Raw genomic sequence first — 12,061 nt, forward strand, 5'->3', positions numbered from 1 at the left:
ATCCTTAGACAGCCCTATCACACCTCAGGAAGTAGCGGCGGCCATAAACTCACTCCCCCTACACAAATGCCCAGGCCCGGATGGGTTCTCAAATATATACTATAAACAATTTAAAAATCTGCTCATCCCTCATCTAACAACATTTTTCCAGTCCATAAATAACGGATCAACATGGTCCGAGAGCTCCCTTGAGGCATATATATCAGTTATCCCTAAACCAGACAAGGACCCCACTTGCGAAGGCAACTATAGGCCAATCTCTTTGCTTAATACAGATCTTAAATTGTACTCAAAATTTTTAGCTACCAGAAAGAATAAAATACTGCCCCAGATTATTCATGCCGATCAATCAGGCTTTATACCAAAAAGGGAGGCACGGGATAATACCACAAGGGTCTTGCACTTGATTGAACAGTCCGGCCGGTCAAAAACACCTACCATTCGGATTTCAACAAATGCTGAAAAAGCGTTTGACCGGCTGGACTGGGCTTTCTTGAGGCACTGCCTGACTGCTATTGGGATCGGGCCTAAGATGCTTCAGAGGATCTTTAGCCTTTATTCTCAACTGACTGCTAGGGTTCGGGCGAATGGTACGCTCTCTGATAGCTTTAAAATTTGAAACGGCACGAGACAGGGGTGTCCCCTGTCCCCTCTGCTGTTTGCCGTATCAATCGAGATCCTGGCGGCCCACATACGGAATAACACTAACATAACCAGTCTGCAGCTAGGACCCAACACATATAAACTTACCCTCTACGCCGACGACGTTCTCACCTTACTTACATATCCACATAATTCAATGCCACATTTACTGACAGAATTCGAGAGATTTAGTAACCACTCTAACTTCTTGATTAATGCCAGGAAATCTGAAATCCTTAACATTAATCTCCCAAAGGAAAGCTTCGAGAATCTTAAGACCCTATGCCCGTACAAATTGGTCCAAGACAAAATCAAATATCTCAGAGTTTACCTTGCCCCCTCTATCAATAAGCTATTTAAATACAATTATACACCGCTCTTACACAAACTTAGGAAAGATTTTGACTCTTGGCAAAATAAACCCCTGTCCTGGTGGGGAAGGATCCAGTCAGTGAAGATGACCACCCTACCTCAAATCCTATACCTCCTCCAGGCTGCCCGATACAATTACCATTGACATACCTGACAAAACTACAATCTATAATAAATTCATTCATATGGGGAAATGTAAAACCTCGTATCAGCAAAAGGATGTTGACGAAACCCTTGGGAAGGGGAGATATGGGAGTTCCCTCCATATCTCAATACTATAAAGCCGTAGTGCTTCAAAAAGTCCTAGAATGGCATGACCACGCACATACAAAAGCTTGGACCTCTATAGACTCCTATCTGTTGGGCTCCCCAATGATCGGACCACTATGCTGGATTAAACAGACATGCAGGCCCACCCTGTCCAAGACCTCCCCATTATACGCTCACTACTTTCGTACTTAAGACACTATGCGGCTCAAGACCAAAGGTCTCACGACATTCATCTCGCCTATGATACCAATCCCGATAAACGCGGAATTTCATAAGGGAATCATCCCAAACGAGTCTCTAGACTCAAGCCCAACAATCCCGTTTATTTGCCTGACAGAGGGGGGGAAACTGAAACCGAGATCACAACTTACAGACTTGACCGGTGGAGCCTTCTCCCGATGGCTAAAATACGCCCAGCTAACACATTTATTAGGTTCCTCACCCCACAGGCAAGACCTATTGAGGGAATTGACGAAATTTGAACGACTCTGCCTTTGAGGGGTAACACCCAGAGGGTCCCTATCTATAACAAAAAGATTACTAGATGACACCCTAACATTACCTACACCCTCATACGACTCCCACTGGTAAACTGACTTGGGAATCTCCATACCTAAAGAACAGTGGGACAACATATGCTATAACTCTTCCAAGTCCTCCTCCTCCCCTAGGTTACTGGAGCTTAATCATAAAATTCTGTTCAGATGGTACCTCACCCCTGACAGGCTTAAACGTATATATCCTAATTCTAATGCATCATGCTGGAGGGGTTGTGGGTCTCCAGGTACAATGGCCCATATCTGGTGGCATTGCCCGAAATTACTCCCATTTTGGGAAGAAATCACTTACAGTTTGAAAACTATTATGGGAGACCAATTCGAATTACCCCCAACCACAGCCCTTTTAAACTACAAACCAAAGAAAATATGTAAAATCAAATGGAAACTTCTGCAATACTGTTTGAATGGTGCCAAATTACTTATTGCCACCAAATGGAAATCTGCCCATATTCCAACCCGGCAAGAATGGCTGCGTAACACTTCAGAGTTATTAGAGATAGAAGAATACGCACATTTTAAGAACGGCAGCCTTGCCCTTTACCATAACATACAATTTTATTGGCAAACCCTCCTACACTTGCCACTAGACTAATAGTATCCAAAACACTGACATAGAGGATCCCACTGGGATCGGACCTTCCCTTTCTTCTTTCCTTCTCTGCCTTTTCCCCTCTCTTTATACCCCCCTTATCTCTTTTCCCTTCTTCCTGTTCTTGCCTGAATAGGCATATGTTTTGAATTGATGTGGTTTAAATGTTATCAGTGATTGTAAGGAATACACCTTTTTTGTAAATACACCAGTCGGAGTTGAAAATGCTGTGCTGAACAGTGGAATGGTCATACAGAAGGCGGTACGTACGCTTATTAACATTCACGAACTACCTCCATCGAACATTGTACCTAACCATCATATTTGATTTTGCAGGAAACATTCCGGATAATAGTCTCACAGAGGCTCCCGGTAATGGACACTTCTCCACTGATCTATTGCCTAGTACTGTTAAAACTTAAGAGACATTTGAATTCCTATATGTACTGGGCCATTGCCGTATTTTATTTTCATTGTATGTGTTTCCTTTTCTTCTACAATAAAAATTGTTTAAAAAAAAAAAAAAGTCCAGAAGCCATGTAAGCAGCTGTCCAACTATCAGAAATAGCATACAGAGATAGGTAAAATGCTGAGATACAAATTACTTTAGAAACAAACATATACATTCAGCTCTTATGAACCAATCACACTCTTAGCCAACTCAAAGCATCCACCATTATCCATTTTTGGGTTGTATTAGCTGAAGAGGCCTTTCATTATAGGTATATAAGGTACAGGGAGAAGGAGTAGTGGAGTAGAAGAAAGGAAAGGAAGGAGAGAGAGGTTACAACCTCTTACTGGGCCTCAGAGGTAATTATATTATGCACTTACTTATAGTGATGTCGCGAACATAAAATTTTCCGTTCGCGAACAGCAAACGCGAACTTCCGCAAATGTTCGCGAACGGGCGAACCAGGCGAACCGCCATAGACTTCAATAGGCAGGTAAATTTTAAAACCCACAGGGACTCTTTCTGGCCACAATAGTGATGTAAAAGTTGTTTCAAGGGGACTAACACCTGGACTGTGGCATGCCGGAGGGGGATCCATGGCAAAACTCCCATGTAAAATTACAGAGTTGATGCAGAGTCTGGTTTTAATCCATAAAGGGCATAAATCACCTAACATTCCTAAATTGTTTGGAATAACGTGCTTTAAAACATCAGGTATGATGTTGTATCGATCAGGTAGTATAAGGATTACGCCCGCTTCACAGTGACAGACCAAACTCCCCGTTTAACGCACCGCAAACAACCGCAAACAGTCCATTTGCACAACCGCAAACTCCCCATTTGTACAAGGTTGCATACCAAGCTAGCCATGTCCCGTTCCTTGTCCTCACTGACGTCATTGAAGGTCTCTTCCTCCACCCAGCCACGTACAACACCAAGGGTCCCCGAAAGGTGACAACAAGCCCCCTTGGACGCCTGCTGTGTTTGGTCTTCCACCTCCTCAAAGCCACCTTCCTCCTCTGACTCCTCTTCTTCAGACTCCTCTCTCTGCGATGCCTCTCTTTGCGTTATTATAAGTTGTGTTAAGTAGTACTATTCCTATCAGTTTAATCCCTGTTACGTCCCCTATAAGGGGATGTGTATATGGCATCGATTTTAGGAACCGGGAGATGGAAAAAGATGCTTGGTCGGTCCTCCTACTTCAAATTTGGGGCACTGCGCGTGCAATCTAATGTGCCACCAGATAGGAGTGGTGTGTTAAGTAGTACTATTCTTATCAGTTTAATCCCTGTTACGTCCCCTATCAGGTGATGTGTATATGGCATCGATATGACATCATCAACCGCTTCACTTGTATCTGACAACTCAGCAAAGGAAGCAGCAGCGGGTACAACATCATCATCACACCGTACATCCATGTGTGTAATGCTGCCTTACTGAGACATATCCCTGTTATCTACATCCTCTGGTAATAATGGTTGCGCATCACTCATTTCTTCCAACTGATGTGTAAATAACTGCTCTGACAGATCAAGTGAAGCGGCTGTGGTGCTAGTGTTGGTGGTGGCGGCAGGCGGGCGAGTGGTAACTGGAGAGGTGCCCGAAGCTAAGCTGGAGGAGGATGGTGCGTCAAGGTTCCGAGCGGAAGCTGTAGAAGATTGGGTGTCCTGTGTTAGCCAGTCAACTATGTCCTCAGAACTTTTCAAGTTCAGGGTACGTGGCCTCTGAACACTGGGCATTATTCTAGGGCCAAAGAGAATCACAGCACCATGACCACGACGGCCCCTGTGGGGTGGCCTACCTCTGCCTGTCATTTTTTTTTTCGATTAGTGGTACTATGCGTGCAAGCTACTGTGACAACAGATATGAGTGGCACTGTGCACTGGCAGAAGTTGGCAGAGTAGACGCTGTAGGCCTGACACACATGCTTGCAGACAACTAGCTGCTATTCAATCTATTACACTCAAAATTGTATTTTTTTTTCTAAATGTACACTACTGTTACACCAGATATGAGTTGCACTGGTGTGACACTGTGCCCTGGCAGGCCCTGAAACGCACACACGTGAAGAAAACTGACTGCTATTATTTCACTGTCAAATTTCTAGGTTTTTTTTTAATGTACACTACTGTTACACCAGATATGAGTTGCACTGGTGTGACACTGTGCCCTGGCAGGCCCTGAAACGCACACGTGTGAAGGAAACTGACTGCTATTATTTCACAGTCAAAAAAGTGTTGTTTTTTTTAAATGTACCCTACTGTTACACCAGATATGAGTTGCACTGGGGTGACACTGTGCCCTGGCAGGCCCTGAAACGCACACGTGTGAAGGAAACTGACTGCTATTATTTCACAGTCAAAAAAGTGTTGTTTTTTTTAAATGTACACCACTGTTACACCAGATATGAGTTGCACTGGTGTGACACTGTGCCCTGGCAGGCCCTGAAACGCAACACGTGTGAAGGAAACTTACTGCTATTATTTCACAGACAAAAAAGTGTTGTTTTTTTTAAATGTGCACTACTGTTACACCAGATATGAGTGGTGGCACTGGGCAAGTGGGCACAGTATACGCTGTGAGCCTGACACACACGCTGGTAGGCAGGCAACTGCAATTAGATTACACAGGAAAAAAAAAAAAAAGCAGACTGATGTTCTAGCCCTAAAAAGGGCTTTTTGGGGTGCTGTCCTTACAGCAGAGATCAGATGAGTCCTTCAGGACCATAGTGGACACTGAATACACTAGCCTAGCTATTGATTTCCCTATTAAATCAACAGCAGCTACACTGTCCCTCCTCTCACTAAGAATGCAGCTTCCGAATGAATCTAAAATAGATGCTGTCCAGGAGGTGGGAGGGTCTGGGAGGGAGGGTCCGCTGCTGGCTGGAATGTGTCTGCTGACTGTGTGGTACAGGGTCAAAGTTTACTCAATGATGAAGAATAGGGGGCGGACCGAACAAGCTATGTTCGCCGGGAACTATTCGCCGGTGAACTATTCGCGACATCACTACTTACTTACTTTATAGCTATAAGGTAGTGATGTCGCGAACCTAAAAATTTTGGTTTGCGAACGTCGAACGTGAACTTCCGCAAAAGTTCGCGAATGGGTGAACCGGGCGAACCGCCATAGACTTCAATAGGCAGGCGAATTTTAAAACCCACAGGGACTCTTTCTGGCCACAATAGTGATGGAAAAGTTGTTTCAAGGGGACTAACACCTGGACTGTGGCATGACGGAGGGGGATCCATGGCAAAACTCCCATGGAAAATTACATAGTTGATGCAGAGTCTGGTTTTAATCCATAAAGGGCATAAATCACCTAACATTCCTAAATTGTTTGGAATAACATGCTTTAAAACATCAGGTATGATGTTGTATCGATCAGGTAGTGTAAGGGTTACGCCCGCTTCACAGTGCGCAGTGTAGGTGATATACCTGCCATATGACCATGCTTTGCAGACCAGGTATCAGTGGTCAGATGGACCCTTGCCCCAACACTGTGTGCCAGACATGCCATTATAGCAGACTTATATGGCTTTGATGTTGCTAATTGGTAATTAGAAGGCTGCTAAATGCCACTGCGCACCACACGTTTTTATGCCCAGCAGTGAAGGGGTTAATTAGGGAGCATGTAGGCTGCTTGTAGAGTTAATTTTAGCTTAAGTGTAGTGTAGTAGACAACCCAAAGTATTGATCTAGGCCCATTTTGGTATATTTCATGCCACCATTTCACCGCTATATGCGATCAAATAAAAGAAAATTGTTCACTTTTTCACAAACTTTAGGTTTCTCACAGAAATTATTTACAAACAACTTACGCAATTATGGCATAAATGGTTGTAAATGCTTCTCTGGGATCCCCTTTGTTCAGAAATAGCAGACTTATATGGCGTTGGCGTTGCTTTTTGGTAATTAGAAGGCTGCTAAATGCCACTGCGCACCACATGTGTTTTATGCCCAGCAGTGAAGGGGTTAATTAGGGAGCATTTTGGCAGCTTGTAGAGTTAATTTTAGCTTAAGTGTAGTGTAGTAGACATGCCAAAGTATTGATCTAGGCCCATTTTGGTATATTTCATGCCACCATTTTACCGCCAAATGCGATCAAATTTAAAAAAAAACTTAAATTTTTTCACAATTTTAGGTTTCTCACTGAAATTATTTACAAACTGCTTGTGCAATTATGGCACAAATGGTTGTAAATGCTTCTCTGGGATCCCCTTTGTTCAGAAATAGCAGACATATATGACTTTGGCGTTGATTTCTGGTAATTAGAAGGCTGCTAAATGCTGCTGTGCATCACACGTGTATTATGGCTAGCAGTGAAGGGGTTAATTAGGTAGTTTGTAGGGAGCTTGCAGGGTTAATTTTAGCTTTATTGTAGAGATCAGCCTCCCACCTGACACATCAGACCCCCTGATCCCTCCCAAACAGCTCCCTTCTCACCCCACAATTGTCCCCGCCATCTTAAGTACTGGCAGAAAGGTTTTTAATTATTTTTTTTTAGCATATTTACATATGCTGTGGTGTAGCATCCCCCCTTAGCCACCAACCTCCCTGATCCCCCCCAAAACAGCTCTCTAACCCTCCCCATCTGCCTTATTGGCGGCCATCTTGGGTACTGGCAGCTGTCTGCTATTATTTCACAGTCAAAAAAGTGTTGTTTTTAAATGTACACTACTGTTACACCAGATATGAGTGGTGGCACTGGGCAAGTGGGCACAGTATACACTGTGAGCCTGACACACATGGATGCTGTCCAGGAGATGGGAGGGTCTGGGAGGAAGGGTCTGCTGCTGATTGGCTGTAATATGTCTTCTGACTGTGAGGTAGATTGTCAAAGTTTACTCAATGATAAAGAATAGGGGGCGGATCGAACATCGCATATGTTCGCCTGCCGCGGCGAACGCGAACATGCTATGTTCGCCGGCGAACTATTCGTGACATCACTACTATAAGGTTGTTTTTATGTCTGTTTGCATTTGATGTAAGAAATTGTATGCAGTTATGTCAATGTGTTTTATGTAATGTATTTAATGTAACTCATATTAATGGTACCATATAAAGAAGCATAGAATATTATATTGTGTGATCTAAGATTTTGGGTGCTGCGACTAATAAAAGTTGTTATATTAAGCTGTCTTTCTCACAAGCAAATTCTTTCATAAATAATAGTTATTATTATTAATATAAATATATTCCAAAATTAATAATTAATCTTCAATAGTACTGAAATTGTTCCAACTCTTACAAAATAGTTTAATGATTCTATTCTTCATGGCAAAAAACCCTTATCAGTCTTTACAGATTCTATTGATACATTAATTCCAAAAAACAAAAGACCCAGAACTCTTAGTCTCTCAGACCAATATCATTACTTAATAATGATTAAAAGATATTAACAGGTATAATGGCAGAAAGGCTTAAGACCAAACTTGGGAATTTGATCCATTTAGATCAGACAGGATTTATGAATAAAAGAAATCCAGCTTCTAATATTAGTAAAGTTCTTTTTCTCTTAGATTACCATTAGAATAAACAGAAAAAGAAGGGAAGTATACATAAGGCATTTCACTATATTATCGGGGTTCACTTATTTACCGGCCTTGAATAAGTTTGGTTTAAAGAACGAGTTCTACAATTATATTAAACTATTGTATGCAGGAGCAACATCCTCTTTATTTATCCCCCAAGATAACTTTAGCTAGAGGAGCACAGCAAGGCTGTCCACTTTCACCCCTACTATTTGATATGGCTATAGAGCCTTTAGCAATATATCTCAGGAATAAGTTAGAGGGAATACTACTTGATGGGGAAAATGTAAATTATTACTTTATGCTGATGATATGCTCTTGTGACTGCTAACAGGGACTGTCAATCATCCTGATCGGATCGAGATGATTTCAATCTACCACATTCTAGGTGGTAGACAGGTAAGGCAGCAGCGGTCTTAAGACTGCTGCTACTTAACTATGTTTTCAGATACACCTGTAATGCCGGGGCCCCGCAGCTGCTTTTGCAGCTTGATAAACGGGGCTCTTTGATTTTATTTGGGAACATTTGGGATTAACCCCTTAGTGACCAGACCATTTTTCAATGTTCTTACCGTTAAGGACCAGGGCTGTTTTTACATTTTTGCGGTGTTTGTGTTTAGCTGTAATTTTCCTCTTACTCATTTACTATACTCACACATATTATTCACCGTTCTTCTCGCCATTAAATGGACTTTCTAAAGATACTATTATTTTCATCATATTATATAATTTATTATACTATAAAAAAATGTTAAATATCGTGAAAAAAATTGAAAAAAACCCCCACACTTTTTCTAACTTTAAACCCCCATCAAAAACACCCATGCTAAATGGTTTCTAAATTTTGTCCTGAGTTAAGAAATACCCAATGTTTACATGTTCTTTGCTTTTTTTGCAAGTTATAGGGCAATAAGTACAAGTAGCACTTTGCTATTTCCAAACCATTTATTTTTTTCAAAATAAGCGATAGTTACATTGTAACACTAATATATGTCATGAATCCCTGAATATCCCTTGACATGTATATATATATTTTTAGTAGACAAGCCAAAGTATTGATCTAGGCCCATTTTGAAATATTTCATGCCACCATTTCCCTGTGAAATGTGATCAAATAAAAAATATGGTTGACTTTTTGACTAACTTTAGGTTTCTCACTGAAATTATTTACAAACAGCTTGTGCAATTATGGCAAAGATGGTTGTAAATGCTTCTCTGGGATCCCCTTTATTCAGAAATAGCAGACATATATGGCTTTGGCATTGCTTTTTGGTAATTAGAAGGCCACTAAATGCCGTTGCGCACCACACTTGTATTATGCTCAGCAGTGAAGGGGTTAATTAGGTAGCTTGCAGGGTTAATTTTAGCTTTAGTGTAGAGATCAGCCTCCCATCTGACACATCCCACCCCCTGATCCCTCCCTGACCCCTCTCAAGTAGCTCTTTTCCCTCCCCACCTCACAATTGTCACGCCCATCTTAAGTACTGAGAAGAAAGTCTGCAAGTACTAAAATAAAAGTTGTTGGGTTTTTTTAAATGTAATTTTATATATATTCTGCAGTGTAGGATCACCTTTACCCCCAACCTCCCTTATCCCCCCCAAACAGCTCTCTAACCCTCCCTCTCTACCTTTTTGCCGCCATCTTTTTTTTCTGTAGTGTAGCTGCCCCAGCTCAAAACCCTACCCCCCTCCCAGATCCCTTTTCCCAACACTTATCCCCCCTCCCTCCTTCCCTTTCACTAAAAATGTTCCATATATGTATATAAGCATATACATATATATTTAATTGCTGTTTTATTTTTTCTAACACCCCACTCCCACCAACTTTAAAGCCCCAAAACTGCTTAGTACAGTTTTTTTTATTTTTTAAAAAAATTTACTTTTTTGAAGAAAAAAAACCTATAATGCCATCTATATTTGGAGCATTTGGGGGTATTTTTGATCTAATCTCTGGTTAATTTTTGGAGCACTTATTGCTACGGCGAGCTGCATATACATACATACACTGTGTGCAGAATTATTAGGCAAATGAGTATTTTGACCACATCATCCTCTTTATGCATGTTGTCTTACTCCAAGCTGTATAGGCTCGAAAGCCTGCTACCAATTAAGCATATTAGGTGATGTGCATCTCTGTAATGAGAAGGGGTGTGGTCTAATGACATCAACACCCTATATCAGGTGTGCATAATTATTAGGCAACTTCCTTTCCTTTGGCAAAATGGGTCAAAAGAAGGACTTGACAGGCTCAGAAAAGTCAAAAATAGTGAGATATCTTGCAGAGGGATGCAGCACTCTTAAAATTGCAAAGCTTCTGAAGCGTGATCATCGAACAATCAAGCGTTTCATTCAAAATAGTCAACAGGGTCGCAAGCAGCGTGTGGAAAAACCAAGGCGCAAAATAACTGCCCATGAACTGAGAAAAGTCAAGCGTGCAGCTGCCAAGATGCCACTTGCCACCAGTTTGGCCATATTTCAGAGCTGCAACATCACTGGAGTGCCCAAAAGCACAAGGTGTGCAATACTCAGAGACATGGCCAAGGTAAGAAAGGCTGAAAGACGACCACCACTGAACAAGACACACAAGCTGAAACGTCAAGACTGGGCCAAGAAATATCTCAAGACTGATTTTTCTAAGGTTTTATGGACTGATGAAATGAGAGTGAGTCTTGATGGGCCAGATGGATGGGCCCGTGGCTGGATTGGTAAAGGGCAGAGAGCTCCAGTCCGACTCAGACGCCAGCAAGGTGGAGGTGGAGTACTGGTTTGGGCTGGTATCATCAAAGATGAGCTTGTGGGGCCTTTTCGGGTTGAGGATGGAGTCAAGCTCAACTCCCAGTCCTACTGCCAGTTTCTGGAAGACACCTTCTTCAAGCAGTGGTACAGGAAGAAGTCTGCATCCTTCAAGAAAAACATGATTTTCATGCAGGACAATGCTCCATCACACGCGTCCAAGTACTCCACAGCGTCGCTGGCAAGAAAGGGTATAAAAGAAGAAAATCTAATGACATGGCCTCCTTGTTCACCTGATCTGAACCCCATTGAGAACCTGTGGTCCATCATCAAATGTGAGATTTACAAGGAGGGAAAACAGTACACCTCTCTGAACAGTGTCTGGGAGGCTGTGGTTGCTGCTGCACGCAATGTTGATGGTGAACAGATCAAAACACTGACAGAATCCATGGATGGCAGGCTTTTAAGTGTCCTTGCAAAGAAAGGTGGCTATATTGGTCACTGATTTGTTTTTGTTTTGTTTTTGAATGTCAGAAATGTATATTTGTGAATGTTGAGATGTTATGTTGGTTTCACTGGTAAAAGTAAATAATTGAAATGGGTATATATTTGTTTTTTGTTAAGTTGCCTAATAATTATGCACAGTAATAGTCACCTGCACACACAGATAACCCCTAAAATAGCTATAACTAAAAACAAACTAAAAACTACTTCCAAAACTATTCAGCTTTGATATTAATGAGTTTTTTGGGTTCATTGAGAACATGGTTGTTGTTCAATAATAAAATTAATCCTCAAAAATACAACTTGCCTAATAATTCTGCACTCCCTGTATACATCATTAGACATTTATATGAATGTATCTCTTTGCCTGCTTTATTTTTTTTCACCTGAGATCTCATATCTTTGA

Source organism: Bombina bombina, chromosome 2 (genome assembly GCF_027579735.1).
Source record: "Bombina bombina isolate aBomBom1 chromosome 2, aBomBom1.pri, whole genome shotgun sequence".
Classification (NCBI taxonomy): Eukaryota; Metazoa; Chordata; class Amphibia; order Anura; family Bombinatoridae; genus Bombina; species Bombina bombina.